This window comes from Ruditapes philippinarum, unplaced genomic scaffold, assembly GCF_026571515.1.
Source record: "Ruditapes philippinarum isolate M1 unplaced genomic scaffold, ASM2657151v2 ctg2259_1_1_1_1, whole genome shotgun sequence".
NCBI classification, from domain to species: domain Eukaryota; kingdom Metazoa; phylum Mollusca; class Bivalvia; order Venerida; family Veneridae; genus Ruditapes; species Ruditapes philippinarum.
The window spans coordinates 58,432-83,877 of record NW_026866331.1 but is presented as its reverse complement, the minus strand read 5'-3'; the positions used below and the strand labels follow the sequence as shown (position 1 = coordinate 83,877).

The following is a 25,446-nucleotide window of genomic DNA, read 5'->3' as shown; positions in this document are numbered from 1 at the left end:
ATTTTAACCCAAAGGCTTTTATTTGAACAATCTTGGTAGACACCATCATGCTTTCTTTTGCCTTTTTAGAACATTTTCCATGCTAAATATCTTAGCTCTAGCTCTTTGGGTTCTTTAAAAGAAGATTTTAAGTTTTTAATTACTATATGCAATATAGGGAAAATCAATGGACCCCCTAGGGCGGGGCCAATTTTTGACCCAAGGGCTTTTATTTGAACAAACTTGGTAAACATCCATTAGAACATGTTTCATGCTAAAGTATCTTAGCTCTAGCTCTTTGGGTTCTTTAACAGAAGATTTTTAAGTTTTTACTCTATATATATAGGGAAATCAATGACCCCTGGGGTGGGGCCAATTTTGACCCCCAGGGCTTTTATTTGACACAAATTGGTAGACACCCATTAGAAGATGTGTCATGCTAAAATATCTTAGCTCTAGCTCTTTCAGGGTCCTTAAAAGAAGATTTTTAAGTTTTTACTACATGTATATAGGATAATATAAATTGACCCTGGGCTGGCCAATTTGACCCCAGGGCTTTTATTTGAACAATCTTGGTAGACACTCATTAGAAACATGTTTCATGCCAAATATCTAAGCTCTAGCTCTTTGGATTTTTTAGAAGAAGATTTTTTAAGTGTTTTTACTATATATGCAATATACGGGAAAATCAAATGACCCCCTGGGCCGGGGCCAATTTTGACCCCAGGGCTTTTATTTGAAAATCTTGGTAGACACTCATTAGAAGATGTTTCATGGCTTAATATTCTTAGGTCTAGCTCTTTGGTTCTTTAAAAAGAAGATTTTTTTTTAAGTGTTTTACTATATGCATATAGGAAAATCAATGACCCCCCTGGGGCTGGGCCAATTTTGACCCCAGGGCTTTTATTTTAACAATCTTGGTAGACATCCATTTAGAACATGTTGCATGCCAAATCTCTAAGCTCTAGCTCTTTAGGTTTTTTAGAAGAAGATTTTTTTAAAGTTTTTACTATATGCATATAGGGAAAATCAATGACCCCCTGGGCCCCGCCAATTTTGACCCCAGGGCTTTTGATTTGAACAATCTTTGGTAGACACTCATTAGAAGATGTTTCATGCTTAATATTCTTAGTCTAGCTCTTTGGGTTCTTTAAAAGAAAGATTTTTTTAAGTTTTTACTATATGCATATAGGGAAATCCCAATGACCCCCCTGGGGTGGGGCCAATTTTGACCCAGGGCTTTTATTTTGAAACAATCTTTGGTAGACACTCACTAGAAATGTTTCATGCCAAATATCTAAGCTCTAGCTCTTTGGGTTTTCTAGAAAGAAGAATGTTTAAAGTTTTCTTTTGGTTGCCATGGCAACCAAGAGTTTCTGTATGGAATGGAATTCTTTAAACAACTTTGTTAAAGGCTTCACACAAAGAACAACCCTGTGAAGTTTCATTATGATCCTGCCTTATGGTTTCAGAGGAGATGTCGTTTGAAAAGTGTGAACGGACAACGGACGACGTACGACGTAGGACAGATGACGGACGAAGAGTGATCCTAATAGCTCACCCTGAGCATATGCTCAGGTGAGCTAAAAGCACTATTACAACTCGTCTATAAATTCTGAAAGATGGTTAGGAAGAAATGAATTGTGCAGCACTGTCCATCTAGCATAGCCCTTAGCAACGGTATGTTACGATATGTTCGGTAATTTTACCGAAATCAACTTTTCATTACCGAAATCAACTTATTAAATTACAATTAAACAATTTATTTGAATTATTTTTTAATTCTTAAGTAATATCGCTTGGAATGACTTACATGCAAAAATCATTGAAAAATTATTGATATTGATGACGTTAGGGACGAAAATATATTTTCTTGATTACTTTCCCTATTCATTACAAACCGAAATCTACATAACTTTACAGAAATCGATGTGTAAAAGCAAAATTAAATAATTTTTGTGAATCCTGTTGTGATATTTAATGTTAATGAAGATTTAATTTGACATAAAATAGTGTAAAACAGAATCCCTAAAGAAAGCCAAACAAAAGCAAAAAATTTTAAAAAGTTTTTCAGGGTCGGTTTGAAAAGAGCCTGTTCATGGGGCGGGAATGGGGAAAATTTCAAGGGTTTCCTTTCCCCCCCCCTCTTAAACACCGGGTTAAAACTGAATTCAATATTTTTAAAAACTTTAAAAAAAGGTTTTAAATTTTTTAAAATTTTAAAAACATCCGCAAAGTGTTTTATACTAGTAAAGGCGGGTTTTTTCATGGAACCTTAATGTGAAAAACAGTATGGGCATTCCCGAAAAAAACTGCATATGGGCCCCCGTAAAAAAAATGCGTGTCCCCTAAACGAGGAAAAAAAAAATGGGGGGAAAAATAAATAAAATGAAATTTTTAAAAAAGGGGGTCGAGGTTATGAAAAACCCGCATAGCACAGATAAGAAAGTCAAAAGGAAAAAATTTAAAAAAACAGGCAGAATCCCAAGGGTGATTATACAGTATTCAGTAAAAACTAAGAAAAATTAACAAAAAATTGATTTTGATGATCTTATCGATATTGACACAAGAATAATTTTGGAAAAGCTACAGTATTGTATAAATATATAATATGCCTCATTGAAATTTATCTTCATATTTAAGTAGACTTTTTTATTATCTTTTTAATGATAAATTCATGTGATAATTAATTGATATATACGGTAATTGAAAAGATCGAAGAAAAATATTTAAATAGTTTTTTAATTTGTATTCGCTAAAACTCATGATTTTATATTTAAGTAAAATCAAATGACTGTGTATACAGTATATCATAATTAGTGTTCTAAAAGTAACTGTGTGGCCATTACAATGACAATAGATTTCACTTGCATTAAACATTGTACAAATGTTTATAGTATCAAAATGATTTGCTAAAAATCCAATACACATCCCATATATACAGATATGAATACTAAGTTTTCATCTAATTTTATTAACGAAATGTTAAGTTCTCTTCTGTTCTGTATTAAATCAAGACTAGTGTGAAATAGTTTATACTGGATAAAAACACTTGTGACAGTAATGCAATTAGACAGTCAATTATCACCTTTTATTTATGATAAACATTGGTGTTAATTGTAGATGATCTGGTCATTCTTACGGTAGCACCGTTTCCGGCAAAATGTAAATAAAAATTGCCAAAAGAAATCACAGCCAAAACGTGAAAAAGGCACATATATAACACGAGAAAAGCTATATAGACACTTTTATATATTGTTCTATAACTGGCAGCAAAGCACACAACACCTAGTCTTTCATTGAAAGACATCGCATTTTCTTTTTTTTACAGTTTGACGTTTATCGGAAAATGCGATGTCTTTCCATAACTGGCTAATTTCCCATAGCACAAATCGACATGCTTCTCGAGTCGATTTGAATTTACCGGTAAATCACAACTTAAATGCTATTTATCTTAAAAAGCAATTGATTGCACAAAAGACGGAAGCATATATTCCCAAAAACTGTAAAATAATGCAAAAATGACACACGATAAGTAGTTTATTTATCAATTTATTAAAGAAGACACATGAAAGACATTTTGTGTTGACCCCCATATTGGAAATTCCCGGTCATGCTGTGACGTCATTCAAAAAACAATAGTACGAATTTAGTGTGAACGAAAAAAATTTCTGTTGTGATTTGAGACGGTGACAGGTGCTCACAGTAAAAATTTTGTCTAAAAAATTTGGTTCCAGTAATCACAGCATTGCGTAGTAGACACCAATATGGAGGCTGTTTACACGATTTTTACACGGGATTTGTTTAAAATTGTAAGTTCTTTTTGAGAAGGATCGAAAATACACATTTTTGGCAGGATTATGAAAACCAAGCATTATTTGTAACATTTTACATAGGGAGTTTAAATGATTGTGTATGTTTATTGTTTTTATTTTGCTATGGACTTTTAAATAGATATGTTTAGACGTTAAAGCGGATTTGACCCATGTAAAAAATAGCTTCAAATCCGCAGTTACATCTAAAAATTTAGACTAGTTTTTGCAGTGATCTATTAAGACCTAACGTAACATGGAAAATGAAAAATGTAAAATATCAGATTAATAAATGATAAATATGAGATAAGATTATAGGTTACGTATAGGTCTTATAATTAGGACTATTCAAAGATAAGAAAGTTATGGACCGGACACAACATATAATCTCAAATAGACAGTGTTGACCTTGAATGAGCAAGTGCGTCCTTGACCCTGGAGGTAGGGGTCTGGTTGTTGCGCATGACACATCGTCTTATAATAACAAATATTTTTTCCAAGTTATTTCAAATTCTTTATATGGACCGGACACGAAAATGTGACGAACGGACAGACGGAGCCTATTTCTATGGACAACAATGTCCTCTGGCAATGTGTTCCAGTCATCTATGCATCTATAGGGGAATGACGATGACAGTAGACGCAAAGTCTCGTTACAGTGAATTTTTTACTTTACTTTTACTTTATCCAGCATAGGGTCGCGAGATCAGAAATCTCTTATAACCCCCCTCAAGGTCTGACACCCAATAATTATTTTCCGGTACGACAGTATATAATTTGTTTAACATAACTTTATCGAGTCTGTTTTTTAACGAATTCAGCGTTGGTGAACATACCACAGTATCTGGTAATCTATTCCATTCTGGTACTACTCTTAAAGAGAAAAACTGCTTTCTTATTTTCTTTTTACATGATTTTATTTTCAACCTCATAGAATTTCCTATGATGTGATGATTATCAAGTTGTGCTTTTTCAAAAAATACATTTTATTTTATGCTTTTCAGTGGATTACTGATTTATCCGTGAAAATTATATTTGATAATTTTACAGTGGAAATTATCAAAATATAATTTCACACTTTTCAATGACGAAACTACTTTTTTAAGATTTTCCCAATGTGGTACCTCAATTTTATTTTTGGTGACTATTCCGACAATGTCAGGCTGTTTAAAGAAAAGCAATGCTGAAATTGATAAATAACTTGTATGTCAAAAGTAATAAAAAGAAGAAAACTTACAGTAGAGAAGAGAGGTGCGCGCGCAGCCGGAACAGTCGTAAAATTTCGTGCTCCATTTTCCAAAAGGAAAATAATAAATTTCTTCGTAATTACAGTGTTTTGAAAGTGGTAAACTTGTGTAAATGGTCACTATGAATTATTTTAGGTATACCACCCCTGTCAGTATGGTTTTCTAAAGGCACAAGTAGCTGGTAACCGCCCTCAGTCACCAACCAGGAGTCCTTGCAGAGTTGTCTCCCCTAATCCAAGATGGCGGCCCCCATAAACAAGAAACCCGTATTTCTACAGTTTCTACTGGCCTGCACAGTTATTGGTTGTATCCTACTATAATATGGAAATGAAAAGAACCCCTCCACATTGACTTCCATCATATTTAACTGTACTGACATCTGAGAGGTTTCACCTATGCTAGTAAATTTAATATTTATACAAACAAGGCTGTGAATCAATGATTGAAAGCCAAACCATGGATCTTTTTGCTGCTCATTCTACTGTCTGGTGACATCCAAATGAACCCAGGTCCTAGGAATGCATCTATTTTTTCCCTGTGGAACATGTGAAGCCCCTGTTACTTGGTCTACCGACAGAGTATGCTGCAGTAATTGTAGTATTTGGTACCATAAAAGCTGTGAAGACATCTCTAAAAACCTGTCCTACTTGAACAGACCCAGTGTTGTATGGCACTGCTGTAAATGTGATAGCATAAATGTCGATGATTTCACATTCAACAGTTATGAACTAACTACATCCAACTTTTTCACACCAATTGCAAACCTTGATTCAACTCTAGACTCAGTTACATCCTCGTGCTTCAGTCCGATACACACCAGCAGCCCACGTAACTCATCAATTAACAGCAGCCGGCACAACAAACATCCATCGGTAAGCCAAGCTTCCCAAACCCATGGCCCAGAACATTACCCTGCAAAGTCTGCAAACCTACGTCTTCTTACAGTTAACTGCTGTGGCCTGCGTACAAACAGAGCAGAGTTCCACTCAGCCACAGAATACATCAAACCAGATATTATATGCGGTACTTAGTCCTGGCTCAAAGGTGTCCAACCTGGGAAAGACCCTGAAAAGAATGCAATTAAATCAAGCGAAGTCTTTCCGGAGAACCTGATGGTAAACAGAAACGACCGGGCAAACAGTGTGGGAGGGGGTGTATTCATAGCCACAACCAACAGCATCTCCTCAGACCCACAGCGACAGCTAGTTACAGACTGCGAAATTGTATGGTTCAAGATAAAGATGACAAACCATAATAACTTATATATATGTTCATTCTACATGCCACACCGAAACATGAAATCCATTTCTGAACTATATAACTCAGTTAACAAGCTACGTGAATCAGCTAAGGATAGCCATGTAATAATTGCTGGCGACTTCAATTGCCCAAACATCAACTGGAACAACACGACAGTGGACAAGGGTGCCCCGGAACGGGATGTACAACAGGCATTAATAGATCTAGCTGTGGAATTTGGCCTTACCCAAGTACACGAACAGCCCACATGAGACAACAACCTCCTAGATCTCATACTTAACAACACATCACTTGTCAAGTCCTCCACATCTGTTCCAGGCATCAGCGACTATGCCATGATTGTTACAGATATTGACATCTTACCTCATTACATCAAACAGAAACCACGTAAATTCTTTCAATATAATAAAGCAAATTGGGACACGTTGAACAAAGACTTTACTAAGCTAGAAAGGGAGATCAACTCAAGCAATGAAAATGACATAGAAAATATATGGTTACTCTTCAAATTAAGGATTCTCAAAAGTATAGAAGAAAATGTTCCATCTAAGATGAGCAAGAAAAGAAAGTCTCTACCATGGTTCAATCATAAACTTAAACGTATGGTCAAAAGGAAATCCCGCTTATACAATAATGCTAAGAAGACTGGAAACTGGACTCACTGTAAAACCTTTCAACGTGAATGTAAAAAAGAATTCAAGAAGGCTGAAATCGGACACATAAACAGTACTATCATCAAAGGATTAGAAGAAAAAAACAGTTAACCTTTCTGGCGGCTAATTAAATCAAGAAGACATGACAATATTGGCGTACAACCACTAAAGAAACTAGAACTGCCACTATCATGGCTTGAATACCCCCGCATACCACTTTGTCAGAATCAACAGTGGCCATTTAGAGCTCAAGGACAACCTCCCTGCAAAATCTGAGGTTATGCCAGTGCATTGCTAAGTTATGTATTCTACATGCTTCAAATGTGAAAATGTCAAAATCAATAAATTGCGGACAGGACATTCTTTAGCAATTGAGAAGAAAAGCTTTTTTTTGTCAAGGTCCCTGTGACCTTGACCTTTGACCCAGTGACCTCAAAATCAATAGGGGTCACCTTATAGTCATGATCAACATCCATGCCAAATATGAAGACTGTGGGTCAAAGGAATCTTAAGGAGTGGACAAACTTTTTGAAGTCAAAGTCCCTATGACCTTGACCTTTGATCCAGTGACCTCAAAATCAAAAGGGTCATCTACTAATCATGATCAACATCCATGCCAAATATGAAGACTGTGGGTCAAAGTAATCTAAAGTTATTGGCCAGACAAACTTTTTAAAGTCAAAGTCCCTGTGACCTTGACCTTTTACCTGGTGACCTCAAAATCAATAGGGGTCATCTACTAATCATGACTAACCTCCATGCCAAATATGAAGACTGTGGGTCAAAGGAATCTTAAGTTATTGGACGGACAAGCTTTTTGAAGTCAAGGCCCCTGTGACCTTGACCTTTGACCTGGTGACCTCAAAATCAATAGGGGTCATCTACTAATCATGACGTACCTCCATGCCAAATATGAAGACTGTGGGTCAAAGGAATCTTAAGTTATTGGGCGGTCAAGCTTTCTGAAGTGAAGGCCCCTGTGACCTTGACCTTTGACCTGGTGACCTCAAAATCAATAGGGGTCATGTACTAATCATGACTTACCTCCATGCCAAATATGAAGACTGTGGGTCAAAGGAATCTTAAGTTATTGGGCGGGCAAGCTTTTTGAAGTCAAGGCCCCTGTGACCTTGACCTTTGACCTAGTGACCTCAAAAATCAATAGGGATCATCTACTAATCATGACTAACCTCCATGCCAAATATGACGACTGTAGGTCAAAGGAATCTTAAGTTATTGGGCGGACAAGCTTTTTAAAGTCAAGGCCCCTGTGACCTTGACCTTTGACCTGGTGACCTCAAAATCAATAGGGGTCATCTACTAATCATGACTAACTACCATGCCAAATATGAAGACTGTGGGTCAAAGGAATCTTAAGTTATAGGGCGGAAATGAAAAAACCGACGGCCGGACGGACAGCCGGACGGACGGACAAGCTGATTCCAGTATACCCCCCTTACAACTTTGTTGTGCAGGGGTATAAAAAGGACAACTATTCAATAGCAGCAGAGAAAAAGCAGAAATACCTATAGAACAATTCAGATCCGTCTTTACCAAAGGAAACAACAATAAACCATCGACAAGATTAAGAGCTAAAGCACCAATACCTCCACTGAAAATAACTACTAAAGGCATAGAGAAACTACTTAACAATATAGAAACCAGCAAAGCCATAGGTCCAGATGGAATCCCAAACATTGTCCTTTAAAACCTGTGCCAAGACCCTTGCACCAACTTTACGACATATTTTCCAAACATCAATTGACAAGTGGTAAACTACCCTCAGATTGGCGAAGCGCAAACATATCCCCTGTCTTCAAGAAGGGCGACTCACACCTTGCCCGAAAAATTATCGTCCTGTTTTCACTCACATCAGTCTCCTGTAAACTACTAGAACATATTATCTGCAAGCACATCCTTGACCACCTTGAACACAAAAACAACATCCTCACCTCACTAAACCACGGCTTCAGATCAGGCTACTCATGTGAAACCCAGCTCCTCACCACAGTTCATGATTTACTACAACATCATGACAATAAATCTCAGATAGATATCATGATATTGGACTTTCTCTAAAGCCTTCGATTACCGTCCCTCATGAAAGCTTACTTCACAAGATGTCATTATATGGTAATTGACGGAAACATTAACCGGTGGCTTTCGAGACTTTTCTCACCAAACAGAACTATGAGAGTAGTGGTAGACGGTGAAACGCATCCGAACCAGTCACAGTAGACTCAGGAGTTCCGCAAGGTACTGTCCTCGGACCACTAGCCTTCCTCTGCCATATAAATGACTTACCAGACTGCGTTAAATCAACTGTCCGTCTCTTCGCCGATGACTGTCTCCTATACCGGCAAATTAAAACCAGAAAAGACCATCTCCAACTACAAACAGACCTGAAATCACTGGAAACTTGGGCATCTACTTGGGGTATGAAATTCAATGCCAAAAAATGTTATTTTTATGAGTATCAACAACAGATCCACTAACTTTTACCAAAACTAGACAATCATATCCTACAACAAGTTGATGAAAATCCATACCTTGGTGTCAACTTTTAAACAGACAATCTAAAATTTTTGGGAACCCACATCACGAAGATTACCAACAAAGCCAGCTCTACACTCGGATTCCTCAAGAGAAACCTTAAACACTGCCCACTACTCTGCAGGAAAACAGCTTACTTATCCCTTGTTAGATCCACTCTTGAATACAGCTCAATTGTATGGGACCCATTCCTACAGAAAGATATAGACAAGCTTGAGTCGATCCAAACGGAAGGCTGCTAGATTTATTTCTGGGGATTACAAATCAAGAGATCAAGGCTGCGTTACCAGGATGTTGAAGCAACTTGATCTACTTCCATTACAAGACAGAAGGAAAATGGCAACGATTGACATTCTTCTTCAAGGTGGCTGAGGGGCTGGTGCCAGCTATGCCACCGATACCTATCTGACCCCTATTCGTGGTAAACGCCTAATTAAACCTAAGAAACTAGACAATTACATAACTAAAAACATTGTAGAAAACCAAGCTATAAACCATCATAAGTGCTATAAACCTATTATCTCAAAAAGTGACCAATTTGAACATTCATTCTTTCCTAAGACTATTAGTGATTGGAATAACTTAGACAGTGCCGTTGTGTGCGCAGAGACAGTACAGAGCTTTAAAACAGCTCTCCAACAGTGCTACTAAATTACTTAGCTCCTCTCTCCCGCTGCGTACATGCCGGAAGGTTCTGCAGTGTATTCAGTAAGTTACTTCTATTCATTCAAATTACCAATCACCAAATATCGTCTCTTTAATTTTTTGTTTCATTTTTACAGTCTGAAAAATACATTACTTCCCCTAGTCCAACTAATTAGACTTGTCAAAGAGACACCAAGATAATTTTGGACGGGCGCTGTCTTTTTCCAAGTCCAACCACGAACTGCATTTTTATGCACGGACGCTTCCCAATTAGAAGTTGTTGGGAGCGAAAACTAGAAAAGTTTCAAAGAAATGGTCTACATTACCTGAAAGAGAACCGTTTTTTATGCAAGGTTCCAAGTTATCATACTTCAAAGTCGAACAGAAGTCTAAATATTCCACTTTAATTTTTTAATCGTTGAAAATTATTGAAAGCGGCCATATTGGAAAGCGGTGTCATGGTAAAATTGTAAATTCCATGGTGTAACACAGGTATCGGCGTCAATCGATTGTATTTGCAAAGCTTTATTATACAATTTGTTTATGTTATTTATATGAATTATTGCAGGAATAACTCTTTTATTCACACACAGATATTTCAGCATTAAAAAGAGAATGTGAAAAGGAAATTCTGATAACCTTACTTAGAAATTAAATAGTTTATGATGTCCGATGTCAGATCATACTGCATTTAAGTCCGTTTAAATTGTCAAATTAGATATTATTAAGTTGTATTTTTTAACATCTATGATCATTAGGTGAAATTTCTGAACTACCTGCCATGATTTCCTACATACGAAAATACAATGTAATTGTAGGTACATCTTAATGAATTATAATTATACTATACTTGATAAAGCAAAGAAGAATTTCAATTTATATTACACTCCATATCAATTTCTAGTTGTTTTATCTTTAAAAGAAATTGAGGACGGTTGTGTAGGGGAAGAAGTTCAAAAACAACCAAAAATAACCTTAAAATTCTGAAAGAAAAAAATCTTAAAATTTTCAAACTATAAAATGGAATTTCAGACAGTCCTCAGTAAAATACAATTGTCGCACAGATATGACGGGGTTTATGATAAAAACGCAGCAAGCGGAAAATTAGTGACCGTTATTTAGACGTTGAATAGCATAACAATGTAAGACAGATGGGAGAAATGTTAGAACGACTGTCGCAAAAGGACACCAAAACCTCTGATAAATTTAAAATGCCCTGTTATCTAGTTCCCGCTTTTCATTGAACGGCACCTCGAATGTGTCACATTGAAAGTTCCATGATTACCGCCGTATTATGTACACATCATTCTGTGGATGTTGATTAAAAATTTCAACATTATTATGTTTAAGTGATCAATTCTGTTTAAACCGGCGAAAGGGAGCACTTGCACCTACCAGAGCCGTCTTTGGCACTCATGTGTATTTATGTTTTGATTTTGCAGTTTCAGGCGTTTTTGGTGTGTTTTTTTTTTTGGAGGGTGGATACATGTATGTGGATAAGTTTTTTTCTGTTTAATTTACATTTCTTTGCTTGCTTGTCGAACCTTGTATTGATAATCATTATCTGTTTGTTACGGTTCGGTATACATGTATACAATATGATAAACAAGATGAACAAGGAAAGGCGACGTTCAATGAACGCAACCCCCACACGACCCAGGAACAAGAACCATTGGCAAGGAACCCAGGAGGCTCCTAAATTAAAACGGGACAAGGCGCAAGGGAGAGCACGGTCAGGCTTATCACTAAAATGCAAATGAGAAGGAAATCAAAGAAAATAAATAAATGAATGATTAATGGGACCACTAAGTTATCGGGCACAGGGGAAGGGGATAGGAAATTCGGGGAAGGGGGCGAAATAAAGAAATAAAACTAGGGGCAATGGGAAGATACTTACCAAAGACGAGAAAACAACAAGGGACACAAACAAAAGTGTCACCAAAACAGTATGAAACAGGACCACTAAGTTAACGGGCACAGGGGAAGGGGATAGGAAATTCGGGGGGGGGAGGGACGAAATAAAGAAATAAAAACTAGGGGCAAAGGGAAGATACTTACCATAGACGATAAAACAACAAGGGACACAAACAAAAGTGTCACCAAAACAGTATGAACAACAAGACATACATTTATAAGTCTCTTAATCTGTTCATTTGAAAATTCTGATCTTCTCAATGACTTTTTTTTTAATATCCTCTACTTAAAATTTATTTCAATTAAAACATGTGACCCTTCCTTTATAGTTACACAGCATATGGCTGGATCACAATAAAGTTCCTTTTTAGTAAATTAATAAAGTATGTCAAGAAGACATTTAACTTTATCAATAGGTTTAATATGGTATTAAATATCGGCAATCGGTGAAAAAGAGCTCTTGAAATAATATTTGTACAAATACTGAATAATTTGAAGTGTATTTCAAATAGTTTCCTTCAATATTTCTTTTACGTGCTTAATTGTCATATAAATATGCATGTATAAATGCAGTCAGTATTTTATCCGAGAGTGTCAGACATTTGGCAGTCATTAGCAGTAAACAAGAAGGCAAACCACCAATTGATAAATGTTGAGTACATGTATTAAAATATTTAAAAAATATTAAACAAGTTCAGTACTTGTACGGAGCCTATTTGCGACCATTGCATTTTAGGTTAAATACAATGATACTTTTCAATAGTATTTAATAATGCACACATTTATTAAAAAATAATGAATAGATTTATTTCCCCCAATATTTTGTTTAATTTAATCTTCATGCGTAACCCACACTTACCTGCTAGACACACTGGTGGCTACTACCAGCTTTCACGGAATCGATTTTTTACGATGACGTCATAACATGTCCGCCGAAGATAGAGTAGACAGTACAAATTTGAAATAAATCGCATGTATGCGTTAAGACAGGTACAATCTAATATTTTTTCTACTAAAATTTATATTCTATTGATCTTTAGAGGTAATTGAAGTTACTTTCAGGTTTAAGCAGTAAAAATCAGTCCAAACTATCGATAGTGCACAGGAACCTGAAATTCTATCAAAAACAAAAAAATAACGATTTAAAAAAAATCCCATACATATACTATTTTTTTATAGTATATGTATGGGATTTTTTTTAAATCGTTATTTTTTTGTTTTTTGATAGAATTTCAGGTTCCTGTGGATAGTGTTACCGGTAGATTTTCCGTTCGTAAAAATGACAGTTAAAATAAGGCGTAACGGTTTGACAGTAAGAAAAAAGTCTGTAAAATGGGTCAAACCGTTCACGCCGAATTAATTAGGCTATCCTTCCCCATGCAAAACTGCTCTTAATGACATTTGGGAATATTTAAGTATCCTACGAGCAATAACTGCCGTATGCTTTATGAAAACTTGAAAAGCAATGGCAGCTTTCAGTCGAAGAATATGTAAAACAACCCACAGACGCTTGGGGGTCAGATCCTGCCCCCCAACGTGATATGTCCCTGTAAACACTCTACCAAAACTATTTTAATATTTAAACCACGAATGGTACATCTGTTACAACGATTAATATGGTTTTCAAACAATTTTTACGTATATGAAAAAATACTGTATACCATCAAGTCTCAATAAAGTAAAGATTGCAGACTCCAAAATGTAAACACGATCACCCTTGTATAATAAAACCTTTATAAATCATTATTAAATGAACCTTACCGTGACTTTTCCGGTGTAAATCAATAGAAAATAGAATTATCTCCTAGATGCAATCAGAATAAACATTTATACATCTCATTGAAATATGAAAATCAACATTTAATTAAAACCGAAAGTAAATTTTACGTTCTGTCGACCTGATCCCGGCTCTGCGTGGAGCGCTTGTCAAGCCGGTATCCAAACGGTGTACATGCTTTCGACTAGATATCTACTCGAGCATTCTATCCTCATGTCCAAATTCAAATATTTAAATTGTACATTATATAGAATAAAAAAAAACTTGGGAAACAACACACTGTGCATCTTGGTAATAGTTTTATTACAAATAAATGTCTTTTAAACGAGCGTTTGCAGACAGCTAATACGCGGGACATGTATCTCTGTACTGATAAGGGGAGATCACTGCGTCATTCGGAACCCTCGGCTATTATCTATTATCCGAAGACTGACGGAAAGGGCCGAGTAGTTGCGATTGCAAAACGGGCCTACGGTATAAATTCCGTTACACCCGGTCGATAAAATTATCGGATTTTTTTTCAGTCGGGTTACCTAAAATAAACTTCTTTAAGGCCTAATTAAAGGTTCAATTTTTGACTCTCCGCCAATATTTTATAAAAGGCCTTCTCTTCATTTTCGAGAATATGACTTCATTTTCGAGGAATCCCATATACTATAAATATATCTATAATAATATCTATTTTAAGAAGATGGAAATCCATTAATTTCTTAAAATAGATTAATGCAGTTTCGATTTTATTTGATACTTCTGAAAAAGTGTTTAATCAAATTCATTAACAAAAATAGCTGAATTAAATTTAATTTGACCAAATAAAAATAACATATGGTTTAAAAATTATTTGACAGCTAAAAATAAACCTCTATTTTTTTAATGTCCAAGCTTAAAATAGACTGCAAAAACTAGACTGTGATATATTTTTGTTCTGGGTCTAATTCTCGCTTCTCGAGGGGATATATTGCCCATACACAAATTAGCAGAATGTCTCATCCACAGGTGCTCGTCCAGGCATATAAAAAAATTGAAATTGAAAAAAAAAGTTGAGTTTTTTTTTTCACCCAACCCAGAATAGTTGTTTTTTGTGTGTTTTTTTTCTCTCTTTTTTCAATTTTTTATATACGCACCAAGACTGGACGAGCACCAGTACCTAAATACAGATGGACTTTAAATAGACATAGTTACTATTTTTAGAAAAAGGAAAATCATTTTCATTACTAAGAAAAGAAAATTTTAGGATTCCATGTCAACTTAAAGAAGAAAATAATCTTTACATGCATCCAGACTAGGCGCCTAACAGAGCAAATATTAATTTGACTACGTACGGTACAATTAAATAAAAAGTATATTCTACTTACGGTTGATAAATCCCTGCTGACACTTTATTTGAATAACAATAGATTTAACCACACATATTTACATATGCTTTTTGTTAACAAAATGTTCTGCGTATCCACTAATCTGATAATTAAAATAAGACAGGCCATGGATCCAGGCGTTGAATGATCAAATAAACTTTCTATTTTAAAGCATTTTAAAGACAGATCAAATATTATAATGAAATAAAAATGCTACCGTTTTCAAATATTACTTTTGATCTTAATTTAATTAAAATAATATACCTACCGTAGCGTACTCTACGATGGCTGTATTACAAATATTAATTTGGTATTTAGTTTCGGTTATAATGGGATATCGGAGCACTTTGGGATATCAATACCGGAAAACGGTATTTAGTGGTGTAGTCTGGTTCCCGCCGCAAGAAAAGGGCAGGTAATCCAGATTGCTACCTTGTGATGATCTACCGAAATCACCTTTTTATATTACCGAAATACACCATTAAAAGGCTTGTTTCTCGGACGGAAGTAATTTAATTTGACTTTCAACAGAAAGAGTAGATAATTTTATTTGATGATACAAATAGTTAGGTAGGTAAGTAGGCAGCTTCTGTACATGAAGGTTGGTAGTTTAAAAGACTTATATAATTAGCAGAACTATATATTATGTTGTTATCTATCAAGTTAAGTTTGTGAAGGCTTTATCAAAATTTCTGAGTTTTTGCAGTCAGAATTGGAAGGTTAATTAATATTCAGAAATTTCGCCTGCAGATGCTCAAGTTGAAATAAACACACGCGCGCACACACACACACACACACACACCCACACACACACACACACACACACACACACACACATGGCCACTCACAAGGAACAGTATGTCCATCGGTTCTTCTCTAGGAAGAAATCAAATTTGCATATTAATTTTAGGTGTTCTTTTAAAATACACTTTTCTTCCCTTTCCCTGAAAATTTCAGACTCCCGAGGGTTTAATATCATTATATAAGTTTTTCTTTGAAAAAAATCTTGTAAAACATGGATGTGTTTGGTGCATTTTAGGTGCACATTTAAAAATGCATTTTTTCTTCATTTTTCCAGAAAATTGCAGACTTTACCACATGCACGCTTTGTTAAGTACTTTCACTTAACAGAAATAAGAACGATGCTGTATAATTTATGTTTTAAGCTCCTAAAAGCTCTGTTGGTTTAAATGATTGTCGATTAAAATTTTATATCTTTATCAATTAAATAAATTGTTGCAAAGTAATGTAAAGGCACTCTGTAACGCTGGACAGTGAAAGGCTTGGTATACAGTAAACTAAGATAATATGTCTACACATATATATATCACATCATTAATTGCACTGAAGTTCCTATTCATAATTTTACAATAAATCCACTGAAGGCTCATTTCCTTTCCAACTTTATTAAGTAACAAACAAACGAATTTTAACATGTCTGAAATATAACAGTGCATTGTATCTCACGAATCTTATCGTAACGGCATTGTTGTTAAACTGTATCTAATTTTCATTATGCCAAGTAAAAGAAAAATAAATACAATACTGCAAATTGCTTCAATGCATACAGTGTTGGCGGCAGATTGAGTTGTATGACAAAACTATTGAGTTTTATGACAAAACTATGAAAACAAAGATTAAAATGGTGGGTCAGAATTCAAGGAACGCATCCACAAGAGAACCTAGCAACAGAGTATCACCGACAAGGAGCCCAGTAGGACATATAACCAAAATGAAAGAGAGTGCTCAAAGGCAAAACACGGACGGAGCGCTACCAGAAACAATTCAAAACAGGAAAACACAGAACAAACATGGACACCAAAGGAAACAATCAATCAAAATACCAACAAATGGATCAGGGTGCTGGAAAAGCGGCCAGAGGAAGATGGGAGGGAGTGCAAAATCTTTTTAAAAAAAGTGAAAAGGGACATGTGATTTTTTTATGTTTTGTTTGTTGTTTTTTTTAGAAAGATGGGAACCATGGTCTTACTCTATCGTCGTCATCATAAATATGTATAGACACGAGTTTACATCAAGTGGTCTCTTTTTGTTGCTACTGAACATTATTCATTGATACTTTCAGAACCATTAGATATCGCATCTTTTAAAGGGGTCTAGTAAATTTATTAAAAATCATAGCAGAGAATCAGTTTATTTAATATCAGTTTTGATGCTTTCATATGTATGTGCTTTCCTTTCTCTACTACTGTATTTAGGTAAAAGTCTTATATAAGCACTAGCTTTATGAAAACATGATCAAAATAGCACATGTTTTGTTATTGTTTGTATTTAATTAAACCCAAAATTTCATGTTTATCTATCTTTCAAACTATCAAAACCCACGTTGGGACGTAGACATGTTTCTATGTAAAGAAAATGATCAATCTATTACAACCTTGTAGCAATTAGATTTAAATCTTTCTTAGAGTAACTATACACTATATCGATAAACCGGTGATACAGAACTTTATTTGAAAAGATCCATTGGCTGGATCAAAATATATTGGTTGAGTCTGATTTAAATTCGGGAAAGGGTACAGGCACTGGTTTTATGTAATTCTTTGGAGAATATAGTTCTGTGTTGTTTCTGCACTCTAAAATATGTGTGTACTCTTCATGACCCCATTTCTGGGCGGAAGAACTATGACAATGATAACATTTATTTGCTTTTTGGCCTCCAGACTAAATATGTGCTACGCGCCAGCAGACATGATTGTTTGGCTGGACACTTTCAGGGGTTGTCCAACAAATTGAAGTTTTCTAAAGCATCTCGATAATATATTTATTTTTAAACATTATATATTTTGGTCTCGTTTTACTAGGATATTACGGCAGTATACTTATAAACAAAATCGATAATTCTGCCTCAAATTTGACTTATTTATGTTAAAATAAAGTGGGCGAGAACTGAGTGGACTGCTCACCAAATAGGCAAAAGTGGATTCTTGGATGCCAAAATGGAGGTAAAACAAACTGTTTCATTATCTCATTTACTCGTATAAGAATGTTTGTCCTTTCAGCATACCTTTACAATGAATTTTTACACAGAAGTGGAGTTATTTTTTCGACATATCTAGTAGATTGCTTCCTGCGTCCTGTGCCTCATTTAAAAATAACATTGTAGGCATGATGAACGACATTTTTTGAAAATTTCTTACAATATGAATTCCCATCTTTTCATCGACTAATTTGATTGAAATATATACATTTTACAAAATCGAAATATGCAACTGAAAATGAAAAATACTACTAGTCTCGTTAGAAATATTCCATTTATTCTTTTTCAGAAAACATTTATTTTTCTTTAGATTTTTACATCAGTAAATATCACCGATTTTCATAAATAACCTGGTGTCAATTGGCAGAACTTTTCCTTTTTCTGCTGCTTATTCCTGGCCCAGTAACAATGTGAATTTCCATTCTAGAACAATTCACAGCAGATAGGTTCTTTCAATACATTCTTATCTTTAAAATTAACTTTGCAGTGAAATTTTGTGAATACCTGAACAGCGATTGAGTCATATGGTGCGTTGTTTAAGAAATAATACATCCCGAACTGTGATTTTATTGCTCAATAACATCACTGTTTTGAGTTCGGATGCGGGGAAGTATATCACGAGGGCGTAGCCCGAGTGATATAATGATGCGCATCCGAACGACAAACAGTGATTTTATCAAGCAATAAAATCACCGATTTGGATATTTTTTTTCGATTCTAACACGACATCAACAAATAAATGCTGCTGTAGATCTACCTGATATTAAGCTAAATTGCGCCTGATTTGTTTCCGTACTTATTGTCAACGCGTCACATTTTTAGTGGTTACGTCACGTGTATAATGATTACGTCACATGTCTAAATATAGAACGTCAAACAGTGACTTTATAGCATAATAATACACACTTTCGGTTCTTCTATGTTCAATAGGGAAAAAAATGCGGATCGTGTTAGAATATGTGAGCTACTAAATACTAATTTATTAGTAAACGTTTTAAAATCTGAAAGGCTAAATTCGACGATACTTCTCGATGGATACATTTGTTGACATCTTTTTATCCAGTCGTATTCTTTGAGTTTAATGGGTGTTTTATTTCTCTAGTTGGATTTGTTCTGATTTTGTTTACCTTTTTAATTTATTTCTGCTCTTGTTTTCCCCAATTGAAAGAATGGATAATTGCTCCAACTATTATTTGTTCAAATCCAACCAGGTTGTTAATTCTTTAATGTGGTAACTTATCCTTTTATCAAGCACAATGTCTACTTGATGTAATTCCTTTAGGTGTAAGAAAAAAAGCAACATTAAATGCCGTCCAACACTGTAAAATTGAAATTGTTGCAGGCTCTATTTAATTGAGGCTGTTCATGAACGACATGATACTTTTCATCTACCCCGTACAGGTTTTAAGTAGAATCAAACATTAAAGCATGACCATTTAGTGTAATGTAGAATAAAACACCCGCAAATGTGTTCAAACGGCGGTAACCATGGAATCTTTTATATGATACTAAGATGTGCTATAACTAAGAAAACAAAACGCAGCATTAAATGAAACTTTGAAATGGAATCAAGTGAAAATCCGTCATTGTGAACTCGCAAATTCGCAAACCAAAATTGACAGGTAAACACCAGTAGGTCTATAAAATTAGTCCTTTTGGAAATACTTGCAAATGCGTATGCTTACATGGTTGATCTCAGGTTTATGGAATACTGCCTTTGTAACGACGGGAAACAGAGAAAATATGGTGGCAATAAAAGGATTTGGAATTGAGCAATCCATACATCATATCAATCCTGCACTTTGACATTTGATATTGCCATTATCTACATATAACTTGATTGAACATTAAATATTAAATATAATGAAATATACATCTATATTACAAAAATTTATCAAGTTATTGAGCAAGACTAGTAGAGAAATTCATTAAGGCAATACTTGAGAACGAACCCACACTGTAATACAGTATTGGTAAAATTAATAACTATAATTCAAATGCGTTTTGACGAACAGTTGAGAAATATCAATCATAAATGGTCAATTAAACGTCGAGTGGCTAATAAAATCGATCCTACCATGATACCATCGAGGGTGAAGGGGTCGGTGGGGGGACTCTATACAATGGATGTGTCATTCCTTGACGTTTAGCTTTGATGATTAGTCCTAACGAAAGCTAATATATTCTTCTTTGTTTGTGTAAATGGCGTTTCGATAATCTATTAGGAATTTAGAAATTAAAGAATACTTACAGTCAGGACTATCCGCAACAAAAGTAAACAATTCCGTCAATTTTGATAGCCGCCACATGAAATCGATCGCCAAAGGTAGCCTCAACATGATATTAAATGTATTCCCCAGTAATTGATCAATGGAAGAAGGTCACTAATTCGAAATTTCAGTAATTTTTTACAATTGTTTTAAATTTACGTAGAAAATTTTCTTAAACTTTGCATTATAAAAGAGAATCTTTGACAACAAATTGGTGGAAAAATTGGGGGTCGCCATGTTACCTTTGGAGCTATTTGACCCTAAATTGAAATTGTTTTTTTTTTTATTCTTTAAGGTCACTTTCAAGAGCAGATAACTCAAACTCAAGCTTACTGATACATTATTAATTTAAAATTATTTTTTTTTTGTCATTAAATTTTCAGTTATCATGGGAATTAAAAATACATGGAATTCTAACTAAAATGTTTTTTGCTTTGCTTCAACGAGTAAACATAATAAATGGCACAACTCAAAAAAGGATTTTTTTATTATTTCGCCAATCTAATCTCCTCGGCTTTTATGTCTCTTATCTAAGGTAATGGACAAGAGCCTATGTTTTCGATTGTGATTTCGCATAAGCAATTATAGAATGAAATCTGTCGCATAAAATTTCAGCATATTTTGCGCCATGACAGAGAATAAACTATCAAACAGACATTTTATATCACAGAAGGTGTTGCTTTGCACATTTTGGAGTAATTTACCCTTGAAAGTGTCCTAAAAGATAAAAAAAACTTTTAGGTGCAGATATTTCATAAATAGGATCCCATTATAACTTTCATTCAAAGACGAAAACCCATTAATATGTTACTTCACTCTGAATAAAATGTAGCCGATGAATTATCAGTATATTTGCACCTTGTGATTCCAAAATATAAATCACTTTTGGTTGCAATGTTATCAATTTAGCCACGTTTGCATTTCCGAGAGTCCACAAAATTCCAAAGAAATCACTTATGAACTCCATCTGGCCTCATATTAATTTCAAAAGTAAAAAAAAAACATATTACATCACTGTTGTACTTCGTTTAGGCTCTTTTTTATTTCTAGAGTCCAAAAATCTACACAAAATCACTATTGTAGTACAAGTAACAAAGTTCTGTCAAAATGAGAAAAAGTGATGCGAAATAAATAGGTCATTATACATTGTTAAATACAAACACTGGTTCTTTTTAGACTCTACACAGCTGCAAAACTATATTAGAGTCGACAAGCGCCTTGTCTACTTAAGAGAGTATAAAATGGATTTGATATGGATCTTTTGGACTCGGAAATTGAAAAAACCAGTCAAGATGGATTACGTGATATATATTATAAAGTCTTTAAATAAAACATGGCCAAATCGATAGAATTGGGTCAAAGAATGATTCACATTGGAGGATCACGTGTTGCAAACCAAGGAAGTTTATTGGTTACATTTCATATTACAGGTGTGGAAAATTAACTGCTATGACACTTCTCAATAATGATTTTTATTTAATTTTCTTTCTTTTTTGAAGTTATTTCAGTTAAAAACATTATTTGCAAGTCTTGTACAAGTTTATGTACCTCCGAACCGAATAATAAAAAATGGGCCGATTTAAGCGATAAAATTACATGTCACACCAAATCACCATTCTGCATTGCTTCAGAACCGAGGTGAGCAAATGAAGTGAATATATAACGTGGAGAGAAACTGTGCGCTTGTACTGCTTTAATTCGACTTTAACAAGAGAACTACCTTGGAAATATGAATTGGTATCGGTTTGTTTATATTGCCGCCATTCAACTCTATAAGTGTTTTAGTTTGAAAACATTTTATTGTATAAATACATGTTTACACACAATTTACAATTTTATTACAATTTGCATTCCATATTGGTGAAGTATGAAGACAAAAGATTGGGCAAAGAGTTAACAACACTACCATAGACTCCCTAAAGGCGGAATTAAATTAATTTGATAAATCTGAAAATAGTGCTTTGATTTTAAAATTTTCTATTGATAATTTATATTTTAGAATTAATTAAAGGTTCGAAATTTAAAAGATATCAAAGGAAATGGGTAAAATCACATAAAAATGAAAGAATGATTAAAAAATATAAAAATGTACTAAATAACCATAAGCTATCTGAATGTCCTGTGATTATGAAAAGTCAATCATGCTCGATTTTAGGTGCGTGTACAAATTATATTTATGCCTCAGTATCTAATTAGTATCCAATTAAAAGTTCTAAATGAAACAAAATGTTCAAAGGCGTATTCTGCAGTAACATATAAACAAACAACAGATTGAGTACAACGCTCTCAATTTAATAGAATTTAAATAAACTTTGCATGTTCTAAGAATATGGTCACAGAAACATTGAAAACGAAATAATATTGGGGTCAGCGACCGCGTTTTCGAAATATATGTCCCTTGATTATTTTTTTTTATTTATTTATTTATTTGGATATCTCATGTCCTTTCAAGGGAAGGGAAGAAATTTATACATTGCAATAATACAAACTATCACAGAACTCAGGTTTTTGTGTCCCCTTTGTTCACTGAGCCAGAAAATTATTTTAAAAAAGGCCATTTTTTTAAAAAAAATGGCGTAGGTTTAAGTAAAAAGAAATTCATTAAAAGTATTCTCAGATCATGCTTATTAAATAAATTCTATTACCCAGTAGTCATTCAGGCTATATTATCATTTTGGTATAATGATATATAATAGGTTATATGGCTCTGAATAATTGTTAGCTAATATATATATATATAATCTTTATTAATTTCTGATTTATACAAAACAACATGTGCAGCATTTCAATCACAAATCTTAAAACATAAAATCATAAAGTTGCTTGTACGGTCATTCTGATGAAAATTATAAGAGACTACAATCATAATGACAAGGGAGACAACTCCTCGGCCCATACTGCAAAGTACTTACAATATGAACGGAAGATTTTGCAAAGAACATCCTGGCAAAGTTCTTAATGTTTAACTAAATATCATACAATTTCTTGAACTGATTATCACATTTAACACACATATATTTATTTTTTAACAAAATCATATTAAAGTATATACCTGACATACAAAGATTAATGTACATAAAAAGCTGTGCATTGACAATCTGAATAAATCCAAATATATATATATACGAGACTTACATTAAAAATATAACATTTTGTAACATACATTATCTATATCTCAACAGCTAAAAATTAAAACACTCTTGTTATCTGTCAATAAAATATACATGAACAGGTCTTATATAAAACACTGACCACTCAATACTATGATAAAATGTCATGTTATCTGATTTAAAAAAAAAATAGTTTAAAATATGGATCTAACTTAAGACTGATTAAATTAAAGTTAAATTAACAGAGTTTTTTAGACTGTCATAAAAATTAGTTAATTGAAAAATAAATATGTTATTGTAATAATATGCGAGCCTCTTTGCGAGTGTTATATTTCAAATAACCGTTTATACACAGTCATATTAATTATAAGCTGTCAGACATCTTTATTACGAATTTATAAAACAACATAATTACATTTATTATAAGAAAAGAGGTGCCGGCCACTTAGCTTAATAGATAAAGCGTTTGACTGTGAATTCCCAGACAGAATCAATGTGGCTTACTGCCGTGATCCGGAGTGAAAACTCCAACCCCACGACAGCACCACCACATTATAAGAAAAAACGATTTTTTTCGTAAAACGACAGTACATGTATATAGATCATAATTATAAGCGTTACAACTACCGTATGAAAAATGACGATCAAAACGTACAGTATTATAAGTCAACATGCGTATAATCTCACATTCTGATATACGTGCGTATTTTATTATGTTACATAGTTGAAACAGTACAACAACAGCGCTACGAAAATAAAATATTAGTTTATTTCGATGGAATCATACAAATGGTAACAACTTTAGGCCAGACTATGATGCTGGTTTTCCCTATAGACTTATATTATAATGAGAAATGGCCCCTATTCCTACCTTAAACTTGAGTTTTCGTGCTAAAGAGGTGAGTTTTCAAGGATAATGAAATGTCTGACACATAAAAATGATCTTGTTATATATAGGGGTAGCCAATCAAATTCTTGCGAATTGACTTCAAAGAGAATTACCCCGCTTTTTATTGAAATTTTCAGCTGAATATACTTTTATAAATACAAATATCAAAGTCAAAATTATCCTAGAGACTTATGAAATATTTCTTTTTCTTAAGAAAATAATGTAATTTAGTTTCTAAATTAGTTTTTATACATAATTTTATCCCATCTTTTTTCAATTACCTTATGTCCCATTGAATCTTACGGATTTCTCTGCACTTGTATGTTACAATACGATAGTCTGACCTTTACAACAAAAAGTACACTGTGAGATGACACTGACAGACTAGTACTGTAATTCTTAACTATTGCATAATGCATTCGTTTAAATCATTATTGTAATAATAACAATACAAAAGTTTTAGAAGCATAATATTTTGCACCGGAAATACCCAGGCCCCCGTTCATCTGATGTATTACAGAGATGCAATGCTGAACACTTATTTGAAATATTTAAAAGACTCCAAAATGCAAAGACTACAGAAGTCGTATACTGAGTTTGACGGAACCGTAAAAATGGGGTCACAATTTGAAATATATACATGTAGTAATAATCGTAATAAAAAATTGCATTATCGGACATCAACAAATGTAGATGCTTAGTATTAACATATTGATTAAGCAATATTTTAGCATTGTGTAATGTTCATTTACAAAGTTCTTCTAACTAATGTCCCTTAAAAGTTTGTCTCTCCAAGATATCATTTGGTATAGCTGTATGTATATAGTAATAAAAATAACAATGTCTACAAAAACACTGCCTATGGCTTTTTTAAATTTGGTAGCATCATCTTAATCATCCTCTACAAAGGTTATTCAAATCAAGGACGCAAAATAATTGGTTTTTAATTCGCCAGGTACAGTGAGCAAATTATTTCAATTATAT

General features: G+C 34.0%; 1 protein-coding gene across 8 annotated transcripts in view; it reads right to left on the bottom strand.

The window, feature by feature from the left end:
- LOC132732182 (uncharacterized) overlaps window positions 1-15,601 on the bottom strand; it is a 66,403-nt gene extending 50,802 nt beyond the window's left edge. For 7 of the 8 annotated variants that reach the window (XM_060718554.1, XM_060718557.1, XM_060718559.1 and 4 more), the window contains exon 1: window positions 15,464-15,601. The gene's annotated coding sequence lies outside the window, so the exon portion shown is untranslated. Of the gene's footprint in view, window positions 1-13,824; window positions 13,981-15,463 lie in introns of those variants that run through there. The other variant, XM_060718555.1, reaches the window with a different exon arrangement.
- Between the last annotated feature and the right edge of the window lie 9,845 nt (window positions 15,602-25,446).